The following is a 21,582-nucleotide window of genomic DNA, read 5'->3' as shown; positions in this document are numbered from 1 at the left end:
TTATTTACTACAAAAGAATCTATCAAATCATGAGACATTAATGTTGTATGCTTTTAATTCTTTGCGAACATCAGTAAAAAACACTTGCATGGTTTCTGAAAGTCCAAACCGGTAATCTATTTGAAAAACCACCAGGGTTTCAGGGGATGTATTTAAATGAAATGTTATTATTTGCAAGTTTCCTTCTAGCTTAGAAGACACCAAATTCCTTTTTGCAAAGTGTTATGTTGGTGACTGGATAGTTCCAGGGGCTGATGAGGAGACATAAAATCACAGTGAACCCAGTGACCATTTCAAATCTAATCCAAGTAAGTATTGTTCATTTGGTCTTTAATCTGGTATCTAATCGAAGTAGGTGTTGTTCATTTAGTCTTTAATCTGGTAGCTATCTGATAAAGGCATATGAGAAATGAGTTGACCGTGTCACTGCAATTTGCCAGACGGTTGTAAGAAATCATCTTCCAAACTGATGTATTTATTCGGTAGCACCTGTGAAGAAGCTAGCAACTCAACAGGAACAGAAATCTTGTCACCATTAGTCAAAGGACTTATACACTTGAAGGAAGAGAATAAACACGCTGGCCTTATTTCTGGTTTTCTTGCCTAAATAACAGCACCTCTTTGTTCAAATAACATCTGAGAGCTTAGTTAAGCAGTGGAAAGGAGGTGGCTTTACAGAGCAAAGAGAAATGCAGATGCTAGGCATCTTCAGAGAAGATGGAAACACATTTATCACCCAGGTACGCAGCACCCAAGGCCAATTTCAAGCCCTGGGAAAAACAAAATACCAGAGCCTCTAGCACCTCTGCCTCCCCCCCCCCCCCAGGTTGTCGACAAATAGAGTGCAACTGTGAGGTTAAAAATAAGTGGGCACTAAGATCAGGTTTCTCATTTATCATAAAGAGAACGTTTAATTTTATTTACCTCTAGCTGATTTTCATCACTGTTGAGAGGATCACCATCAGGAAACAGTCAAGCACTCTTCTCACCCCGTATGAGACTTCAGTGTTTATTTCAGCTTGAACCTTTTGTTGCCATAATTCAGAGACCTGTACACCCATCCCCTTCTTAAAACTGGAAAAGGAGGGTTCACAACTCAATGTGTTTCTTCGGCACCTTAAGAGGTTTTCAGGACCCTGCCCTGCGCACTGCCAGGAGGGGTAGACCCTCTGCCCTGAGATTTGGTGCCCAAGCCCCACACACTGTCACCAGAGCCCCACCGAAGCCAGCCCCCCACTGCCCCCCACCGCACTGCCCCACAGGGTGGCTTCGCCCTGGCTGCAAACTTCCCAAGGACTGAAAATACAGCTAAGTGTTGACAGCTCTTTCAGGCTTGTTAGCCCCAAATCATCCAATTCTTGGGAGGGCTTGCTTTCCCCCCCCTAATTCCCTTTAAGTTAGACAAACTGTAAGTGGATTAATATAAACAAAGAGTGAGCAGTCCATGTAGTATAAGAACAAACATTATAGATTATGAGCTGAGGGACAGGGCTCAAAAGGCGGCAATTCAGCAGCCAGTCAGAATCACTAACTAAATTTTTCTTTACTTACTTTAGGGTTTTTAGTGCCCTCTGGAAGGACATCAACAAGATTTAGACACAAGCATATCACTACTGTAATGAACACTGACAAAAAAATTGAGAAACTGGAACTGGAAATGCGTTTGCCATACTCCTTCTTCGGGAATTACTACTATAATTACACCAGTTTAGAAAGCAATACCTTTGTAAGTGCTTTTACCCCATCATGTATCACACTAGGGATTATAGCATTTTAATGACCTTGGTGGCTAAATTGTACAATATCTATAATAGCGTGAAATCTAGGAGAATTTTTGGCCCCATTGAGGCCGTAGAAAATCTCCTACTGACTTTGTTAGAGCCAGCAAAATCCATCCTAATTTTCCAGGTGTGACCAGTTCCAGTCACAAAAGGGGCTTGTATTTTCCTCATACTCTTAACATATGAGTGAACTGATACTTTTCATATACATATGCTACAAATGCCCTGAATTTTATTTCACGAAAGATGTTATGACATGGAATACACTGTTTCTTCATGAAACATGCACCTTTTAATAGCAGTTACTGAAAGGGTGATATATGCATCCCTCTTTCTCCTGTCACCAAATAAAATGAAATTCATAGACCTGCTCTTAGCTAACGTGGTACACGTTTTTATGGCTAAATAAGGCCTTGAAAATGAAAATCTTCTGCCCTTCTCATGAGGTATATAGATCCAAATTAAATGAGCAAGTTACATTAAGGCACCTGCAAACCTTGAAAAGGGTGTATTGGCTTGTTCATTCTTCCTACGGATAATAAACTCACCTGTCAAACATCTTTTAGAGAACAAGCCAAGGAAAGCATATGTCGTCCTGCCTTAGCTTCATTTATATGTTTTTGGTTTTATGAAATCGGGCATATCTTCTGGAAATAGGACTATAAGAGATTGATAGATACCTTAGGATCAGTTTGCTCATGAAAAGGTAATAATTGATCCCTGGCCACTCCATGAACCACCATTTAGTGTGTTGTGCAATTTCAGAAGTAAATCAGAATAACTAGTTGAAAAATAAAAGGAGGTAAAAAAGCTCACTTTCCTTCAGCTTTAGAAAATATATGTTGTGTTAGAAAAGGTGTTAACTGACAACATGTTTTAACTGACATGGCGATAAATATGACCAAGCACCAATGTTTTCTCCAGTGTGCAAACTGCCTTTGCAAGAGCCTGGAGAGATTCCCGCCGGTCTCTGCAGGATTTGGCTTGAGCTCCTCTGCAGGAATTAGTTCATGCCAGTGGAAGTAAATAGGCCCTTGGGGATGCTGCTGCTGCCACTGAGGTATTTATTTTTATAATAACTTGTTGGCTGGTGCAGAAACGGGAAGTCACAACCACAGCTCCTGCATGCAAAACTCCAGACCAGTCATCCTTATCAGTTAGAGCCCTTTGCAAGGACAGAAATGGTAAGAGCCATAAACTTGGGGGCCTGGCTACCAAACAATTCCTGCACCATGATGACCACTTGCCATGCTTCTGGGAGCAGCTTCTGTCCTGGTGGTCTGCAGCACCTGCTGGTCCCTTCCAGCAGCCAGCAGGCAAAGCCGACCCCTTGGACCATGGGGTAACGTAGGCTGAGGGCATCAGGAGATCACAGGATTTTTCTGATCGTAACAGAGCCGACAAAATGCACTTCTTACGAAGAAGCCTCCCTCACTGTTCACAATTTCCAGGGGTTGCTCCCACCGTGTTATCATTCAACAATCCTTTCTCTAGCTTGGCACCTAGGCACCTCTGTGCTAACAGAGCCTAGCACCGTTTGAGGAGCTCTTCTTGTAGCCTCCAAAATTGTCACCAATTTTCTCTGTTCTTGCTTTCAAATTAGGCAGAAAACAGGAGGGAAGCGCAACTCTCTACCCACCACCTTGAAGGAAAAGAGGGCAGATTAGTCAGTGAGCACATCTCATTAGTCCAAGAAGAAATGAGGTTATTCTCCTTCCCTTGCCAGACTCCAGCACTTGAAGAAAACTGAAATGAAAATAAGACTGAAAGGGCCTTTGATAATGACACAGCACTTTCTCATCACGTGCGCTCTTTTATCAGCACTTACAGACATTTGAGCACAGAGTGGAGCCCTGTAGAATTGGCTTGTTTTCACATTTTTAAGAATTGTTTTCTCACTTTTTTCCTGTTTTCTTAGCAGCAGGCCCAACCACATCCAGAACCTAGATAGTAGTTGGCATTGGTATCTCTGCCAGCTTTGTTTAAGCTCCCTTTTCTACTCTTTAAACAAGCTGGGAGCTCCACTTACTCCTCTTCTGATACATAACTTAAGCAAAACTTGACTTGAGGCCAACAGTATCTAAAAAAGGAGGCAGAAAGCTTGGGCAGAATAGGACAAACAGGTAATTCTGCTGCTGTTGCAAGTGCTGGAGCATAGACAGCATTTTCTAATAACTTTCCCCAGCTGCCAGTTACTTGTTCAAAATGAAACACATATACTGCAGGGGGAAGAAGGCTGATGTGTTTCTAAGTTAAAAGAAATGTTGTCAAACATCTGTGTGCCACCTGGTAGCCCTAACCAAAAATTTTCCCTCCTCCTAGCTGTTAGCTTGCCTTGCTATGCCTCTGTTGGTTGCCACGTCCACTCCAGAAGTGGTTGCATTTCAGTGGTTTTGCACCTATAGCATGATCCTTGGTTTGTAGGCTTCACTTCACTTTCACCAAGTCCAGACTCCCATTGGAGGTCACCTGGGAAAGCAGTCATTAAAAGTGACCAGGAGCCTCAAAACACGGTTCGGAGCATCAGAGTCCTCTGGGATGCAGCAGGAACCGAACCCCTTCTGCAGTACGTAGCCTCCATGGAGAATCATGAGCCCCCTCAACACCCACCCAGCCGAACAGGAACGCCTACGTTAGCGTTGGACAGCTGCAACACCTTCATGGTTTGTGAACGGAAAACATCAAAGGCCACTGAATCTCAGAGTCCTAGCTCCCTCTCCTGGCAGAGCACTGTAGTGGTAATAGAAACGGGGGCCGTGCGGGGTGCTCCCCCCGGCACACGCAAGCCTGAACTCCGAGCTGCAGCTCCGCAAAGGGAGGCGCAGGGCAACCGTGCCCCCAGTGAGCAGTGGCTCCTCGCCGCAAGGAGCCCACTGGTGATAATGCAGATATAGCTCTACCAGCAGATTAATACAGGATTAGCAAAGGCAAAATCTATTCTAGTGAAGAACATCTGCGACATAGCTTTGGCTGCATAAAAAATATGTACTTGAGCACCGATAAAACTTCATTGCTCCGCATTATCTGCAGCCCTTAAGGTTGGGGGTAGTGCAATTTATTCTCTAATACTTTGATACCAGACTGACTCGTGCAACTGTGCCGTGATTCCTCTCCAACACCACAGCCATCTTCTGTTTGCTGTTTTCTGTAAACATGGAGCCCGCAGAGTGTTTCCCCAGACTGCAACTTACTCCTTGAGAAGCACACATCTATCTGGCTAGATATGAACCTATCACTGCGGCAGGTGATGTACAACACAGGGGCTCTCATTAGTAGTCTCCAGCCCTTCAGAAACATATGTTGCATTTCCATATGTGAAGGCACAGCTTATTGACCCTACGTCCCGAGAAGCATCCACGGCATCCCTGCTTAGTGAAACATCCACTGGCACCAGGTCCTTGTGCGTGACACCTGTGGCAGCACCAGAGATGGAAGCGTGACACCTGCCATCTTGGCCCAAGGCCGAACCAGGGTCCTTCTCGGCCAGCAGCACATGCCTCTACTGCTTCAGAGAACAAGCTGGCTCTTAAAGCAGCAAAAGACAGCAGGGGTTCAGCCCGAGCTCACAAGCCACTGAGAGCCACCCGACCTGCAAGTGCTCCACTGGCACAGCCCCACAGCCCGGCAGCACCCACCCCTTCCAGGCTCAGCACCGGCACGGCGCAGTGGGAGCCCAACTTGGCACTGCTCCTGGTGTATAGAGGTTCAGGCAGTTTGGCCGTCTCAGCCATTGGCCATTCGCAACTTGGGTTGGATACATCAGCAGTTTAGTTTTGTAGCGGTTTGATTCAGTTATTCTATGTTTCCGCACCAAGGGTGGCTGAAGTCAACCGAAAGCCTCCCTAGCAAGTGGGTGAGCTTGGACTGCCAGGGTCGGGGCCTGTTAGCATCGGACCTTCTCCATTCCTGCTATTTCTGTGGAGAAAGTGGAAACAGGGTTTCCTGTACAAGTCAAACAGCAGCTCTCTTGGCTGTTTATAGTGGTCTTTTTTAGAGGATTAGTTGAGGGCTTTTTCAATTTTTGGCAATGAGTTTATGGCTCTTGTTTATGAGGAGCAGGAGGCAGCTCACATATGTGCATGCTGGTTTCTGTTGTGGTTGTGTTTTCTTCTAGGTTTCGCACCAGTGCAATTTTCCCAAGGCGGTGGTGTTTTGCAGGAGAGTAGCTTGCTTCAGGAGGCCCCCTGACTCTCCAGCATCGACTACAGCTCCTGCTTAAATGGTAAGGCCTTACGTACGTTCTTACAGGTCCGTAAAGCAAGGCTAAAGCTGCACAGAAGGCACTTGGTCAAAATGAGGCAGTGGCTCATAAAACATCTCATTATAAGTTAACCATCCCGGTTGTAGGAGACTTTCTGTATATTAGTCAGAATTAAATTATTGATTCTTCCTCAGGGAGAGAAAAGGAGATATTGAAGAAGAGAGAGAAAGACAAAGGGGAAAGTATGCTTCTGGATATTGCAAAGATCTCTCAACTTCACTACAAGATTTTACCAGCACACTCATCGATTTCACGTTAGGTACCGTAAGCAACTTACCTTTACATTAGTATAATGCAAAATTTTCTTAAAGAAACAAAGGTTCCCCTCCTGCAAATGCTCTCACATTTCCTTAGTCAGCCCTCATTCCTACACTCATCATCAGGCTGCGGTTCTTTGCTGTCCTGCAAAGTGTTAGGTCATTAGTTGCTCAAAACTGACTTCAGTTAAAGATACTGTAAGAAAACCTAAGACTCTTTGTGACCTGAAAAACAGTGGTTTCATTTTCTTCCTTTACCTCTCTGCAGTATTTTGTCCCTAGCTGTTATTATGTTCCTGTGATAAAACCAAAGCTCAATATTAATGTACTATATTCTGGAATATGTCTCACAACCAATCATTAAAGGTTGGCGCTTACTCCCGGCTTATATAGCATTACTAAAGTTAACTGATTATATCTAGTTATGTTTGTTCAGTCTGGTTTTCAGACTGAGGATATATTTTCAGACATCTGAATATGCTCATGATTTTTCTCATAACATTATCTTTTAAAGCTATACCTACTTTTCTCAGTTTGTACATGTTTTCTTAAAGTATAGAAAGAATATTTATGTACTTCAAGTTCTGCTTCCCCACAGTTCAGGATTTGGCCCCTTGTCTGATAGCGTCTCGCAACACAGCTAGCATTGAATGAAGGGGATGTTACACGTAATGCACTTTTCATTTTTATTCATTTATTTTCATCTGCTCTCCAACCAGAGTAGGTAAGCAGTTTAAAATTTGAGAAATAGTTTGTGGTCTCAGGTGGAGAAAGGGAAGATGAGTCAGTAAGGACAAAAGTTTCCAACACTGAAGAGCACTGGAGGAAGCGGTGGTGTCAGTCCTTCTGACCAGCAGCAATCCCAGGCTGAGTTACTCCTCTGAACCTGAAAGTCTGCATTTCCTGAATCAACAGGCCCAGCACAGGGCTTGCTCTCACCGCCATTGCTTGTGTAAGAAGCCCTGTTCACATTGCTGACTACACATGTGGTTTATGTCAATACACGAGATGGCTGATACGTGTTTTGTAGCCATGAGAACTGTGAGCAGTCAATTTGCTAAACTTTGTAATTGATCACAAAGGGATGTGGGAAAGTTCTCCATCAGTCAGAGTCCTTAAATCAGAGCTGGTCATCTCTCAGAAAGGGACAGTCCAATTCAGCTAGAAGTGGTTGGGGCTGATACACAAATTATGGGGCAAAATAATTGTATGGCTGCTTTTATGCAGTAGACCAGATTAAATGCTGGTCTTAACCTCACACTTTTTTACCTGAAGAGGATGGTATGTATGCCTATAGGCATACATTGTAGACTGTAACCAGGTACTAACTCTTTTTTTTATTTTGCAGAGCTGTGCATCTATGGATAGAGCTGTCATTCTGCCTCCCAAATACCTGTTCAGGAAGAGATCTTAAAACGCATTGTTTCATGTAAAAAACATTCAGTCCTTTGCTTCCAGCAGCAGCTAATGTAGTAGGAGAGGGCTGCCCACCCTTAGTTTACAGATGAGTTTGGCCACACCTTGCTAGGTAAGGACAGGCCAGCACGCTCATACTGGTGCCAGGAATATTGCTACTGATTGTGCTCACTGAACCATGTTATATCCGCTGCATCCACATCAGAGGAGCATGTCCAAGAGTAGTTACAGCTAACAAGGCTCTATTTGAGGGAAAAAATGAGACCAGAGTGAGATTTATGACGATTTCAACTACAGAATAAGCAGTATGAACAGATGAGCCCCGAAGAATGGTAAGGTGCTCTTTACATAGAAATATTTTCAGTGGCAAAAAAAAAAAAAAAAGAGAGAAATAAATTAGACAATAATAGAATTAACTATAGCAAACACTTTTTCTAAGTAGATTCTTTCTGCATTTCCCACGGGATTCAGTTGAATGGGGGAAGATAAAAAAAAAGGAAGAGCAGAAACTGCTTGCAACACAGAACAAACCTTGAGTGCCAAGAACATGCTCCAGATTTTTTTAAAGATGCCTGGCCCTTATCTTAGCCCTGATTCATCACAGTTTACTCCCAGAATTATTCAGAATTCAAGGACCTTGCTCCTATGGGGTTAATGGGTTACATTCAGCATTGAAACCCATGACACAAATAGCTGCTTAATTATTCAGTCCAGACTGGTTTTAGTGGTTAATGGAAATAAAAATAGCAACAGGAACAATGACATTGTTTTCTATTTCATAGGTGAAATGATTTTTTCTTTTAACTGCATAATCCAGGACCGTGCACAGGGAGGAGGGGGCCCATATAAAGGAGGAGTTGCGCTGCTTGTGACACAGAAGATTAGCATGCCCATGACTGAGGAGGAGGAAAAGGAAAACACTGCCATAAAAGTGACAGTAGAGGTGAAGAATTGTGGTGAATGTATAATGCACCACTGAAAAGATGCAGGAGAAAACATACCAAACTGAAAGTCTTATCATATCTATCCTGCTATTCCAAAGCAGGAATTAATTTGAAGGGAAGAAGCTGCTGTTCTCATTGGCTCATATCGCTTGTTCATAAACACAGGCAAGAAAAATGCTAAAGTGATACGATTACCATAATTACTATCTTTGTTCAAAAAATGTGGTGTTGGTTTTCCACCCTGAATTTTGTTCAAGCAGCCATTGTGGCTAGTACCAATCAAGTGCTAATGGCACATACTGCAGCTACTCTAGGAGCAAACACAGTAAATCTCACGCTTCAAATGCACCAGCCACACAGGATGTCAAAGCATATTACAAACACAGGAGCACCTAGAGGTATTAGCCAGTGTTCCTGTTGCAAGGAATTTGTGTGTAGCTAACCAAAGATACAGTGTCAGACCAACCCTGGCAAATGTATGCCACTCTGATAGCAGACAAAGCCAATTTAGAATCAATGGGTCTAAATGTAGCGTGTCTGCAAAGGGTCAGACTTAGCATTTAATTAATTGAGCCCTATCTTGAAAGCATGCTGTGGCAGTAGGGTGGAAATAGGCAGGCCAAAGAAATAAACAGGATTATTTAAAGCCCAAATCATCACCAAACGCAACACTGCTGTGTAAAGAGGATATCAAATTAGGGTACACATTCCCTAGCCTCATCAGCTTCCTGTCTTGCTGCAGCTGCCCCGGGGATGAGCTACGGACAGGGCTCTCCTGGCTGGAGGAGGCTCTAAAGCCCTGGTTAAACAGGTATCTGTTTGTGTTTGGATAAGGCTTAAAGAAAAGCAGGCTGAATGACTTGTTCAGTTGACGACACTTAGCAGTCCTGGTCACTAGTCTCTTGCCTTCTCACTCTGATTTGGTGTGGTAACTGGTCTGCTGCAGTAGAAGGAGGGGGGTTAAGCCAAAACATTTTTTAACTTTAAAAAAAAAATCTTTCATCTTGTAAAGCACGCAAGCCAAAGCTATTTAAAAGACTAAGTCTGTGTTCAAGTTTTAAGTCACCTCTAGCTTTCTATTCCTTCCTCCTGCTCTCCTCCCCCCCTGCTTTTTTTTTTTTCCATCATAGCATTGAAAAAGAGGGGAGCAAAAGGGGGGAAAAAAAAGAGTAATGGGGAAAATGCTAGAATATCTATATCCTTGTCTTATACTTGTCTTTGCCTCTTTCTTCCAACATTTGAAAAAGTTGGGGTTCTTTTTTGAAGTTTTTCTAAAACATAGAAAAAAAATTGGGGCTGTATACCTTGCTTTTGTCACCATGGTATTTCATACTGCTTGCAGGTCAGATGAAGGTTAATATTTGGATAAACTGGGAATAAAAGGACAGCAGTGTGTTCTTTGTAGAATTAACATAAAGGCTGCACTGTCAATCTTATGTTGAAGGAAAGCTAGAGTGTGATCATTTTGTGTCCGGCACAGAAGAGAAAGGGTTGCTGCCTGCGTGCCACTAGAAGTAAGGGATTGTTCTGCACATGACAGTGGAGGAAAGGGAGTTTTGTGCTTGTGTCACAGAAGGAAAAGGATTACTGTGCAAATGATGCTCAAGGAAAAGGATTAGACTGCATATGACGTGGAGGAGAGGTCTTTGTACATGCATCACAGAAGGAGCAGTGTAGTCTGACACAGGGCAGAAAGGATTCTTTGAAAGTCAGAAAGAAAATGAAAAAGAGAAGATAGACCACAATTGTGCAAGTGTGGCTGGAAGACAAGTTTTCTTATGGGCAAAAATAAGTAAAGCAAGAAAGAAATGGCTGTATTCCTAAGTAAAGAAGTACAGCTTATTCTACAGCCAAGTACCTGCATTTTTCAGACAAAAGAGCACTGTGCAACTCATTAGTTTAAAGGAATACACCATTTTCACAAATACTTTGAGCAATAATTGAATAATGGTATCTCAGAGAGATACTTTGTCATCTGGACCTCGACTCCCCTATAGACAAGGAGTTGGCTCCCTCTTAGAGGTCGGGGGTTTTTTTTTTTCCTTATCCCTCTAATGAAAAGTAAGTGCCTCACAAATCACATATCCTTCTCAAGAAATAAGAATATTGTTCCCAGAGTAAACCACAGGTGAGACTGGGTGCGACATGCAAGCACTTCAGGACTGCTGGGCATCCAGTGCTTTTTTTCTTAGTTAGAAAACCAAGTCTCCTAGCTCTAAGATAGGTGGTTCTTATCTACATATGATTAGAGAAGTAGTGCAAGCCTAGGCAGATGATTTTTTGTTGTTGTTTCCTTAAAAATAAGAAAATTTAAAAATACCTTGCTCCATAAGAAAAATACGTATGAAACAAAAGGTTTTCACTTTCCTTGTGACACCAGGGATAAGTGTTTCAGACGTTCTCTCTGGGCAAGTAGAGACTTACATTTCCACATTGCAGCATCCACCAAACCCCGATGTTGGTTGTGCTATTGTAAGATGTTACAGGTAATGGCACATGTTTGGGGTTAGGCTGTGGTGCACTGCATTGGTTTTGTACCACAAGAAAGGAGAAAATAGGAATTATTTCTATCTTTATTATGCCAATTTCTGGTTCAAGACTTCCCAGTTATTTGGGGATTTGTTTGTTTTCACATAATGATCCTGACATCCAGTTACTCATAACACGTCACTCTCAAACGCAGTGCAACACTTTGTACCAGGAACTGCATTTCAGAGAAGGTGAAGCTGGGGTCAAACGCATTCCTGCTAATTGTACCAATTGCAGGAGAGTTATTCCATGATTGAATTTGCTCTCTGATGTTAGAGGGGGTAGCTGCTAATTGCTTTTAAGGAGGACCCAGAAAACGACTGGGGGCTGGACAGTAACTCCCTGTCCAAGCCTGCCGGGTGCATGCGCACCTGTGCACACACAAGATAAGCACTGCTAATCTTTTGGGGGAGTGTGGTATGCGAGGAGGATGTGCAGGTCAAACTATGCGAGGGTTTGGAGGGGGATACATGAACAACCAGTGATGAAAAATGGGTTTCTGTATGTCCATTCATTTTGTACTCTTGGTACTGACCATGTAGAAGAAATCTACTATATTGATCTGATTTCTTCAAAGCTGCCACCAGTGCAGTGGCATGGCCACTGGCTCGTTTCTGCAGTGTTTCTACAATGCTCTGACTGTCCTCAGGCTCCACAAAACCTACATCTACTATTACTATGATTCCACCAGGCAGCATATAGGTTTCCTTCCTGATCTGACTTTTTCATAGAATTTTCTTGTTTATCAAACCTGTAATCAATCTTTGAGTTGAAAAATTCATGGTTAGGGCAAGGAGAGCCACACAAGGTCTAGTTTTTGCAGAATATCACAGAGCAGTCCTAGCCCATTGATGTGCAGTGTCACAAGGACAACCAAACTTTGCCCCTCGGCTGTAATTTATGACTTGATATACCAGAGTAAGCCTCAATTCATGATCCTGTTTTAATTATTTCCTTTTTTTCCACTTTCCCCAGAAATTCTTGCTCCCCAAACCTTTCCTACTCAGAGGTCCAAGCTCTGAAAACTGCCTGGAATGGTATCTTGTTTTGTAAACATTTCTGTTGGCCAAGTCATCCTGCACCCTATTGCTGAGAATAGCGCTGCCCTGCAGAGGAAAGGTAATTGTCTAGGGTTTGCGAAGGTTTGCCAGCCTCCTACACAAGGAAGCATATGGGGAAGATCTAGGAGGATGTATTTGCTGAACTTCCTTGAGCTTGGGCTGAAATTCATGAACTAAGAAACCGGACAGCAATTTGCAACAACCTGAGATTGCTTGGTTTGCAGAGCTCTTACTAGTGGCCACCTTAGGAGATGGAGAAAGCTGCAGTCTACCTTGTTTTAAGAATTACTCTACCCCTGCAGGAAAAAAAACGGAGGCTGTAAATAAGATTTCAGCTGACAAAAGCTTTGCTCTGAGTTCTTTGGGAAGATGTAGCAAAGCTCTCAGACTGACTTTCTGTATTGAGCTCCAGCTGTCATTTTCCTTTGCTTGCTGTTTCTTGCTGCTGGATGCAGGCTCCCATTTGAAGCTCTTAGCTTTTGAGCGGGTGCAACTCCTAATGCTCATGTAGACTGCTGCAAGTACGCTGCTTTCGATATGCCTTTGCTGAATGAGACCCTGAAGAAGGGAGGCAATTGCCCTAACAATTGAAGTTTAGCAGGTCTGGTTCACTGCTCAGCAAAGTCAGTGGGAGACTTTCCATTGGCCTCAAGAGGAAGGGAACAGGGCATAAGGACCAACACGAGCAGTGTAACTCTATGCAGAGGAAAAGAGAGTAACACCAGCTAAGAATCGGAGTCTGAATGATGCATGTCAAATTTGAAATGTATTTGTAACAGGTAAAGGTTACATGAGAGTGACTTAAATAAGATTGGCTTCTAAAACTATTTCTTATAAGGGCTCTGCAAAATATCCACAATGCCATTTGCAGCCATTCCCCCTTGCCAGTGGGTGGCCTGGGCTCCAGCTTCAGTATGCATTTCCCAGGAGGCAGGTGGTGACTGTGGAGAAAGTTTTGCACTGGAATCAGGAGAAACTTGAAGTTTTCACCTCAAGCGCGTCTAGTTTAGAATGAGTCAATGTTGACTTGAACCTGATATCTATAAGCAAAATCAACATAATCCTCTCAAACGAAAAACGTGATCACCAACCACATGCAAACAGCATCAATGCTGTGTTACAAGCAGAGTGACAAACTATCTGAGACAATGTTTCTGGTGCTACTGCAGGGCACCCATGGCCGGGGAAAAGTGGTTTGCACTGGCCCCATGAAAGCTGTGGTTTGAGGATGGGAATCATTTAGCTTGTCATTAGGTCCACCCCTTATCAACACTTCTTCCCCAGGTAGAAACAGACAAGCAGTGGTATGGCTGCTTTTCTGTTAGGTAAATGTCTAACAAGGTGTGTTTGCTTGCAAAGGAACCAAGCATGACCTAATTAAAGGTGATCTGGTGGCACAGAGTTCTTCTCCGATTTTGCTTTTCCCACAGGCTGGTATTTTGCAACCCAAGGTTTCAGTTCGGACCCACTGTTCAGAAAGACATTTGAAAGAAGGCAGAGGGAAATAATTTTCTCATTAACTCACCTCTGTTGTGAGGGATTCTGTTTTCTCTGTTAAAGATGATGAAATTGCTAACCCCAGCAGCTCCCTGCCCTTCATTTAGGGATTAGTGACTTCATCAACACAAGCAGAACAAACACAGAGTGCTGAACTTAGATCTTGGCAAGTTCAAGGCCTCCCAGTCCGAGATGAGAAAGCAAGGAAACACAGCAGTGACAGTATTTGAGCCTTTTAACAAATGAAGGGACCTACAAGCTAAGGATAAAGGCTTGGGAGCCAATCGGCCAAGCCCATCCCTGGTGTAAACCTGGTACTCTTCCAATTCAAACAATGGAAAAGGGGCAAACAAGAAAAAACCTTGGTAGTAAATGTGATTAGATGAAGCAAACAGTAAAGACTCTCCTGTAACTGCAGTTCATCACGCAATTAGTTTCTTAACAGCTTCACCATTCAGACAGCCTCTTCCCTGGCGCAGTGCCACACTGACCAAATAAATCAGCTTTACGTACACGACTGTCAATCAGAACTGCAGCTCTGGACCTCTGAAGCTAAACTGGAAGGCTCAGTTGAAAGGGAGAAGGAAGAGAGGCCTGAATAGGTAGGTGGAAACGGGGCAATGAGGAAAGGAGGATGTAGCAAAATAGCACTGGATTAATACTTGGAGGTATCCAAGAGCCTCTACGGAATAGAAGGGCTTGTCAAAAGCAGTTTGTAAGCAAAGGCCCTCATATCTCTGGCACTGTCATTGAGATTAAATGGGATCATTGGGAATAATGGTGAAGCGGAATGCATATTTAATTAGAGAAATCAATGAACCCAAATGATTGGGAGGGAGCAAATCATTAAGACCCAGCTCCTGCTGCCCCTACTCAGCAATATTTCAGACTGACGGCATTGTGAGAGGGTCTGGTGCGTGGTACATCACTAGCAAAGCAGAGTGGACTTTTGTGATTGTTGCTTTGCACATGGAAGTGCTGTGAAGGGAATAGGGAGCAGGCTGCTCTACTCATGTGAAAGCTACCATCTTCAGAAACGAGGGCAATTGCTAGGAAAAAAAGCAATCACTCAGCTCCGGGCCAAACCCGAAACTATCAGGCTCTAGGGTTAGTCACAAATGGGCACAGTCACAGCACACAGACATATTGGGCTCTTAAACAGAGCAGGATAAAATAAAAAACACTTTTTTTTTTTTTTTTTTCCGCAGCAGTGTTGCTTTTGGAAGCTGGCTGAACATTATTTGACAGAATCCTTTTTGCCTGTAAACATTATTTTGTCAAAAAAATTTACCACTGCTTATGTCAACTACAGGGGAAAAAAAAAATCACAGTAGAGATTTTTCTGAAATGTTTTGAAGTTTATTTCAATATTGTCATCTCAGTGTTTATTTTCTCTCATATGATTTTAGAAAGTGTAGAGCAGAAAAATGAAAGTAAAAATTCGCACCAAACTTCTGACTGAGTCAAAGCAAACAATGCCAATATTTCATTACACTGGGCATTTTCACTTCATTTTCTTTTGGTTTTATTCTATACTGAAATTTTAAAAAAGGATTATTACTGGACATCTGTGTTACTTAGTGTTCAGGTAACTCTAGGAAAATGTCCCCTGACTTCATACAAGCAGATTTAAAATGGAGGCCAGATTATTTTAGGTGCTTACAGACAGGGAAGCAGAGTTGACATATTCTGTAACATATGCAAGAGCTAACTGACAAAACCATGGAGTTTTGCATTAAGTAACCTTGTAAATCTGTTTGGTTTGTGGTTGTGGGGCTTGGGGGGTGGGGCAGAGGGAAATATGAAAATTAACCAATAAAATGCTTCACAAAAATAGTCTATTGATCTGAAACAAGAAAATAAATTATATAAGTTCTTTGGAGAAGCTTGACTATGTAACATGCCTTATAGCTCCCCGAGAACACTGTGGAAAGGAAGGAATTTTCTTGCAACAACATTTTGGGATTAACCGAGCTATTTTGCCTGAGGCATGATTTAAGGTACTTTCTTATTTAAGACAATTTGTGTTACTGTTTGCATAAGAAATCCTACTCCGCAACTATTTCTAGTGTAATACCACTGAAGTCAGTGATTTTACACCAAGGATGAATTTGCCCTCATCCTGTTTCTTCACTTTATTTATTTGCCTTGGAAACGAGAATTACCCACAATTACTTATTTATCAGGTCTAAAAATTTGGCACCACTTTGAAAAAGCATTAAAAGCTGATTGCAAGAGCTCCTGCTCAAGTTGATACCTGTCAACCTAAAGCAGTGCAACAGTCAGGATCGCTTCAATTGATACTTCTAGATGAAATGATCTGGCCTGCAAACCAGCTGAATTAAAAATAAAAAGTAGGATTTGCATATTAATACCTAATTTCTCCACTTGAATCCATGCAGTGGAACTACCATTGACTCATAATCCAGATCCTGAAGTACTTCTGATAATACAAGACCTTGTACCCTGTGTTTGGCTTCTGCGGGAATGGCTCATAGCTTTCTGAAGGCAAGACGCTCACCCTATCTTGTGGCAATTTTTGTTCCTTTATCTAAAACAAAGGGTATCTTTTTTTAATAAGTGAAAGAGAAAATATGTTGGTTTACAAATAAATCTAAAGACTTACAAAGACTTTTCAGTATTGCAGAGAGGCTGTTAAACTCATCTGTCATCAGTTCTAAAGATATTTTAGGATATGTTTAATTTACTGGAAGAAATGGACCTACCCTTTAAAATTGAGCCAGTGTTCTGTATAACACTGATCATTTTCAGATTATAGCTGATAAAAATATAGTTTTAAATTATTTTTAAATACGTGGCTGTATGTTCTTACTTTTAATTATAAATTCCCACATTTTGGCATGTTCTGACCAGTGATACTGAAACCAAATCCACAGGGAGTTAGAACTCTTCACAACAGTCCCGACCCAGAATCCATCAAGCCTGATGTTTTGGGGTTTTTTCTGTATGTACCTAGAAGGCAAAGATATTCATCACAAGAACCAACCACACAGACTGAGATTTCAATCTTATTTACAACAGTATAAATCAAAGTAACTTCGCTGAGGCCAAGGGAGTTACTCTGGATTTACACTCATCAGTGTAACAAATATAAAACATGAATTGGTGCCAGTTAGGGCATTGTTTGATTATTTTTTCACTGAAAACATAATGGAAGATTTTTCATTTGCAATAAAAAAAATTTTCATGCATCTTCAGTGAAGTGTATATTAAATTTTGAACAGAATTCCCATTTTCTACAGAAAAATGGAATTTTATATTTTTACAAAGAATTCCATCTACCTGAAAGCTATGTTCTTTGGGAAAACTGTTCTGATGGAAATTTTCTGACCTGCTTTAAGCCGAACTCATAATTCATAGAAATAAGACGCTGCTCAGCAGATGTTCAGGAAAGAGCAAGCCAGTGAGCAAGCACACATGCATCCCCATGTGGTTACACTTGAGGTTCTTGGTATAGAAAACAGGAAGGATGGGACAGTAGCTAAGGTCGTATGAGAGCTATGAGAGTAATTGGGGTTTAGTTCAGTAGTGCACCTAGTTTTTGTTTCCAGGAAAATAAAACCATACCAAATTTCATTTTAGATGAAATAACACAGTACTGTTTTGATTCTTAAGAAAACCTTCCTGAGCATCCCTTACCCGGGCTGTTGTGAAGTCTAGCTCCTTTTTAAATGGGAAATGAAAATTTTTAATGTTAGAAAACATTGAACTGCATAGCTGTAACTATTCATGAAGTTTGAACTGAATTTTGTAGATCTGAAAATGCCTTTCCTGGTGAATAAGCTGATTGCATAAGAAAAATCTGAATCTGAAGAAGACTCAGAAACCTTGGCTGAGGATCAGGCTCGCTCTGTGAGTGAGGATAAGTCACCTAGGCCAGAACTTCACAGGTATCTGGCTCCCGGAAAAGCAATACTTTGAAGATCTTAGCCACGCCGTCTCTGTATTAATTCTATAATGATATCATTGGAGAAATATACGAAGGACTGGCTGAATTAAGGTATCTGCACAAATCTAAAGAGCAAGGCCCCGGTCTGATGCAGGGCTTTCTTCACTGGAAGCAGCGCAGGCAACACCCGACAGTATTTCCCTGCAGACAAACCGCCCTCTTTCTTTCCCCCAAAACACAGGATTTCCTACGGAATATTAAACCCCCTTATTTTCCCATGTCATGCCTAACTCCCCTCCCATTTTCTAGACGCAAGGACCACCACCACCACATCAGGGTTGGAGCCTCGCTTTGCGCGCTGCCGAGGCCAGAGGCCGGGCAGCGTTGCGTTCCCGCCAAAGGGCCGCTGCCTGTCGACGGCGATGGACGGGCTCTGCTCCCGCTCTGCCCAGCCGCCTCTGACCGCGCACGGGAAACGGCCGGAGCCGCTGAATTTCAGCCGCTGATCCCCTCCCCTCCCTCCTTGCCTCTCTTTCTCCCTCCTTCTTTCCTGCGTTGCCTGAGGGTTCGCTTGGCTGGCTGAAGGCGCTGCCTCGCTGTGGGCAGCCTTTGATGGCAGCTCCTGGTGCTGGGGGGAGAGGAGGACTCCGTGAGGGCTGCAGGCTGGTTTGGGTTTACAGTGTGGGCTTTCTGTGAATCAAAGTTGTTAAAATAAAAATTAAAAAGTAAAATCAAGCGGCTGTAGCTGCTCTCGGAGCCATTCCATAGTAGCCAAGTGCATCTGCTTTTTCTCACCTCCAAAGCGAATCAATATGGCTTTAAATGATTTCCCTGATGCCTGGATTTCTTACCTTGTGCTGCTGTTAGCCACGCAATTGCCTGGTCATTCCTACCTTGCCTTTTCAGTCTCTCTCCCCTGGCTGCTTCTTGTTGCTTTCTCTTAAAAATACATACAAAATACTCACTGGAGCAGCTCGGGTTTGCTCATGTGTCATTTTCTCGCACACGCACACACATTTGCCGTCACTTGCAGCCACACACACACTCACCACAGTGCCTTAATACATACGCTGCCTGACTGTATCTCCATCCCTCTCCCCCATACGCACACACACTGCCTAGCTGATCGCTGCCTAAGCAACATCTGCTTATCTGGTGTTTTTCTTCTGATGCGGTGGTTAGTGAGGAAGCGCTCATCTTTACTTGCAACTCTGTCTGTCAAAGATATTCATGCTTAAAAAAAAAAAAATTAACAATTAAATAATCTCTTGAGTTCTGGGGGTTTTTTTTCCTCTCCTATACACCTCCACTCCCCCTTGGGGCAGGCATATTTGAGTGTAAACCTACCACTATTGCTAAAAATAAAAGACCCCCTCCACACAGATAAACCCATGCTTTGGGGACTGCACCATTTTTCTAGATCCTGCCTAATCTTGGATTTGGGTTGTTCAGAACATGAGGTATCGCTGAGAGCATAAAAAGCTCTCAGAAATGCTTATGCATCATCTGAGTATATTGACGTACAAGTGATATGCTCAAAGAAACCCGCAGTCCGTCAGTGCAGCTGGCTGATGCAGGAGTCCCTGAATCCCCTTATCACTTCAGTGGTGCACGTAAACACATTAGCTGCTTATTCCAGGCAGAACCCTCAGCTTACAAATCCAAACCGCTTTTGCCAGCATTGTCACCCTTTTTTATTTATTTATTTTTACCGTGTATTGCTCTCTCACTAATTTTGCATTTTGAGGTGCTTTCATATGTCTAGTCGCCCGTTTCAAGTATCTCGGAGATCATTACTTGCTTCTGATTAGCGCAGTGCATTGGAGTGGTGTGCTGGAGGCAAAAATTTAAAATGTATCAAAATGCAAATATGCCCCCATTGACCTCTGGAAAAATGTGTTACATTGCAAAGTACTTTCAAAGAAAGCCAGAAAGGAAGAGGAGAAAGAGTATGAGTTTGCAGAGGTTTGTGATATTAAAAAATTAATCACGAATGGTTACTCAGAAGTTTGCATTCTGCGTAATGCAGAAAGCTTTTTTTTTTTCTTTAAAGAGGGAGTGGAGGGACCAGATGATGATACTCCTGCCCACTTAGTGTCTTACTCCGCTTACTTTGCTAGAAGAACCACTGAAGTGAATGGGGTTGCTTGTGGTACATATTTTTTCAATCTGCCAAGATTCAAATATGTAGTCTAGTACATGGCAATGGCCCAGAATGAGAGACACAGAAATTATTCATGATCTTTCTTTCAGCATGAAAGACTCCTTCTATAACCTCAGCTTAATGACTCTGCATTTAAGAAGTAAATGATTTTCACCAAGAAAAGTGAAAGGCAGCCAAATTTGCCGGGAGAAAATAAGGGTGGTATTCAGACAAGTGACATCCCTGCCGTGAGGTATGCCTAAGAAATGCATCGGGGAACAAGATGCAATGTTACCCAAGTTATGTGAGCTGGTTGCTCTTGTACCCTCACCAGTAACAGTGAATATACTCTTTCACTAGAGAAGACTGCAGCTAGATGTTGGAATACGCTAGAAAAAAAATAGTCCCTCACCCCAAAAAGGAAGCTTATGGCCTGGCCTTAGCCTTAGTCTCCACATGCTTTTCTGCAAATACGTGTTTGCCTGAAGGCATGACTTCTCTTTAATGCCCTGGCACCGAGCCAAAAATGGTGGCATCCTCTCAAAGCAAGTAAAATGCTTTAAAGTAACCTACCCTATGCAAGCAAAAGTTTGTATGAAATTTAGTATTAGCTCAGTGTTCAAATTAGTGCTGCTGCTGTAATGAAGGAAGTCGTTAGAGCATCCTTTGACCCATCCCCTCACTGCTGCTGTTCAGTGTCTGGGGATGGAAGGAAAACCACACAGAGGAGCACAGCTGCTTCTGACTGCACTCAGTAGCACATATTTTTATTCTTCAGGCCTTAGGAGTATCTAATGTGATAAACACAACAGACCGGCAAAAGGAAAGGAAACAGCCATAGCCGCAATGATTACTAACATATAAAATTCATGCGGAAGAAGCAGCAGCATATGACCCCCCCAGTCTCCCAATGGTTGTTGTGCCATTGCTTAGCTAGTTTCTCCGTCTCTGGCTGTTGCTTCGTTGCACTTGGTCATAAATGAAAGCTATCTAATGCTAATGACCATGGTGCCCACCCTAATCATGCATTTGAAATATTAATAAAAATAATTTATGTCATGTGACTGCTTTTTAACTAGCTGCTTTCAGGACTTTAGATCAGGATTATAAAAGACGTGCATTTATAAATTATTAGCCTTGAGCACATAAGCACTGCATTCTATGGGGAGCACTTTTGTAGCACTTTAAATTAATTTATTGTTATTCATTCCAGCTGTCTGTGATGTAAACCTTTGGCTATAAATTTGTACCATCATCCAACACACCATTAAACTAAAGTGGTGCCCGTGCTGGAGCATATAATAAAACATATGAATAAGATTTCTGTGGGGACACTTTTTTTAAACTCTCTTCTCAGTTAATGACACAAGAAAAGTGAGATAACATAGTCACCCTGTAACTATGCATTCATTAAAATATGTCTGGTGGGGGGAGACTTTTAAATTTGCACTTCTATTGAATTCTGACTCAATGTTTTTCTTTACCAGATTGTTTCAATTCATATCCTATCTCAGGCAAAAGGCTTTGTATGAAGCCATCGTGAAGTCACCAGCTAAGGCTGCCAGAGGATTTTTGTTGGACCTGAACTTTTCAGTAGTGGAAATAGCTCCTGACCACTGAATCACAGCAGCACAAGAGCAGAGCAGTTCTACTGCCTTATCTCCTCTGCAGGCAAACATTCTTTCTCCTACAGATCACCATAAGGGTAACAAACCTTATCTGCATGACTAACACCATACTGTCTTAATCCACTTAACAGTGTAGATATATTTTGTACCAGCCC

The 21,582-nt window shown here is 42.4% G+C and overlaps 2 long non-coding RNA genes across 4 annotated transcripts in view; one reads left to right on the top strand and one right to left on the bottom strand.

Annotated features, from left to right (window-relative positions):
• The window catches only part of LOC128147249 (uncharacterized), a 52,338-nt gene extending 33,482 nt beyond the window's left edge, over positions 1-18,856 (bottom strand). Inside the window, exons 1-3 of one of the 2 annotated variants that reach the window (XR_008236979.1) lie at positions 18,508-18,856; positions 16,580-16,719; positions 925-1,074 (exon numbers count right to left, since the gene is read on the bottom strand). This is a non-coding gene — a long non-coding RNA (uncharacterized LOC128147249). Of the gene's footprint in view, positions 1-302; positions 1,075-16,579; positions 16,720-18,507 lie in introns of those variants that run through there. The other variant, XR_008236978.1, reaches the window with a different exon arrangement.
• On the top strand, positions 213-16,586 carry LOC128147248 (uncharacterized). Of its 2 annotated transcripts, XR_008236977.1 has the most exons (7): positions 213-308; positions 2,706-2,841; positions 5,896-6,003; positions 6,177-6,301; positions 12,164-12,307; positions 14,181-14,348; positions 16,149-16,586. It is a non-coding gene; the product is annotated as an uncharacterized LOC128147248 (long non-coding RNA). The 2 variants fall into 2 exon arrangements; XR_008236976.1 differs by having other exon boundaries at positions 14,181-16,586.
• Positions 18,857-21,582: the final 2,726 nt, after the last annotated feature.

Source organism: Harpia harpyja, chromosome 10 (assembly GCF_026419915.1).
Source record: "Harpia harpyja isolate bHarHar1 chromosome 10, bHarHar1 primary haplotype, whole genome shotgun sequence".
Classification (NCBI taxonomy): domain Eukaryota; kingdom Metazoa; phylum Chordata; class Aves; order Accipitriformes; family Accipitridae; genus Harpia; species Harpia harpyja.
The sequence above is the reverse complement of the archived record's forward strand: the minus strand, read 5'-3'. Positions and strand labels throughout refer to the sequence as shown.